Source organism: Cucurbita pepo, unplaced genomic scaffold (assembly GCF_057944985.1).
Source record: "Cucurbita pepo subsp. pepo isolate OVF unplaced genomic scaffold, ASM5794498v1 scafford_83, whole genome shotgun sequence".
Taxonomy (NCBI): Eukaryota; Viridiplantae; Streptophyta; class Magnoliopsida; order Cucurbitales; family Cucurbitaceae; genus Cucurbita; species Cucurbita pepo.
The window spans coordinates 2,501-5,000 of NW_028257986.1; positions in this window are offsets into that span (position 1 = coordinate 2,501).

The window sequence follows — 2,500 nt, forward strand, 5'->3', positions numbered from 1 at the left end:
GGTTCATGCCGCACGCCCGAAGGCACCCGGCTCCACCCCACCTTGCATGTTTCATCATCGTACCAGCAGCCATCCACAGTCCTCACACCAGAGAATCCCAGTTAGAAGGCAACATCGTAACATTCCGTGCTCAACAAGGCTCATGTCGCACACCCAAAGGCACCCGATTCCAACCAGCCAAACATGTTCTGGCACCACCCGCCTTCAAAACATAGGGCTGGCCCAAGGCTGGCGAGGCATCACCACAACGTCACACACTCAACGAGGTTCATGCCGCACGCCCGAAGGCACCCGGCTCCACCCCACCTTGCATGTTTCATCATCGTACCAACCATCAACCATCCTCAAGCCAGCCCAAGTTAGAAGGCAACATCGCAACATTTCATTCTCAACAAGGCTCATGTCACATGCCCAAAGGCGCACCCGACACTGCCTGACCGTGCAAGTTTCGCCACCGCACCGCCGCCGTCAACCGCCCTCGTCCGCCGACCACCACTCCCACGCCCCAAGCATATGCCCATGTGCGGCGCATAGTGCTTGGGGCGTGTGGGTGGTGGAAGATATAGGGGTACCCCCGTGCCCAGCCCATGCAGACTAGTCACCCCCCTATATAGTACATTTTGAGGCATTTTTGGTCTGCCAGGCCTAGATACGATTTTTCTGAGCCGTCATACGGTCAAATATCTCAAGTTTTAGAGTGTTTTTTTCCATGAACTCGATTGATTCATGGATTGGACATTGTAATGGATCTAGAAATCAAGTTTCATAATTTTTCAACCAACCAATTTTTTTTAATGAATTTTTAAAAATTAAATAATAAGAAATTAAAAAAAATAGCTAGATTTGTCAAAAAAATCTGAATTTTTTTGGGAATCATTCTTTCATGTTTCTTAGCTCCCAGAAAAAAAATTACAACAAACCGACCACTCCACAAGTACTTTCACAATTAATGGGTGATGGATGGGGCGCGGGCGTGCACGCAGCAGCACGCGGGGCGGGGCGGGGCGCGCGCGCGCAGAAGAACGCGGGCGGGGCGGGGCGCGCGCGCGCGGGAGACGCTGGCGGGGCGGGGCGCGCGCGCGCAGAAGCACGCGGGCGGGGCGGGACGGGGCGCGCGCGCGCGGGAGAACGAGGGCTGGGCGGGGCGGGGCGCGCGCGCGCAGAAGCACGCGGGCGGGGGGGGACGGGGCGCGCGCGCGCGGGAGAACGAGGGCTGGGCGGGGCGGGGCGCGCGCGCGCAGAAGCACGCGGGCGGGGCGGGACGGGGCGCGCGCGCGCGGGAGAACGAGGGCTGGGCGGGGCGGGGCGCGCGCGCGCAGAAGCACGCGGGCGGGGCGGGACGGGGCGCGCGCGCGGGAGAACGAGGGCTGTGCGGGGCGTGGGGCGCGCACGCGCGCGCGCGCTGGCGGGGCAGGGCGGGGGTGGGGCAGGGCGGGGCGCACGCGGGTGGGGCATGGCGGGGCGGGCGAGCGCGAGGGAACGTTCCGACACTGCCCCACCGTGCGCGTTCCGCCACCGCACCACCGTCGTCAAACGCCCTCGACCTCCGACCACCACCCGTACGGCCCAAGCATATGCCCATGTGCGGCGCATAGTGCTTGGGGCGTGGGGGTGGCGGAAGATATAGGGGGTACCCCCGTGCCCAGCCCATGCAGACTAGTCACCCCCCTATATAGTACATTTTGAGGCATTTTTGGTCTGCCAGGCCTAGATACGATTTTTCTGAACGGTCATACGGTCAAATATCTCAAGTTTTATAATATTTTTTTCCATGAACTCGATTGATTCATGGATTGGACATTGTAATGGATCTAGAAATCAAGTTTCATAGTTTTTCAACCAACCAATTTTTTTTTAATGAATTTTTAAATATTAAATAATAAGAAATTAGAAAAAATAGTTAGAGTTGTAAAAAAAATCTGAAATTTTGTGGGAATCATTCTTTCTTTCATGTTGCTTAGCTCCCAGAAAAAAAATTACAACAAACCAACCACTCCACATGTACTTTCACAATTAATGGATGATGATTGTAAAAACAAGGTCCTGGTGGGTGTCTTAGTGTAATGTACTTGCTCTAGTATCAAAACTCTTCATTTTATTGTTTTAGACAACCAAAAGAAAAAAAAAATAGTTAAATTTTTACGGGTGTCACTCTTTTCTTAGTTCCCCCAAAAAAAAAAAAAGTCACAACAATACAAGCATTAAAAATGAACATTCACTTTTCACGGGTATTGGGTTTGATGATATTTTTATAGTCCAAGGTTTTATACACGTTCTTACTTTCCACGGATGTTAGGTGTGATGAATTGTTGTAGGGGCTAACCTTCAAGGCTTTATACGTGTACTCACGCTTCATAGGTATTGGGTGTGATGTTTTCTTTATGGAGGTAACATCCAACACTTTTGATATGCTGTTGGTAGAACATTTATCACACATAGCATAGGATGGGGCTTGGCGTGCGCGAGGTGAGTGGGGGCGCGGGGGTGTGCAGGGAGAGCG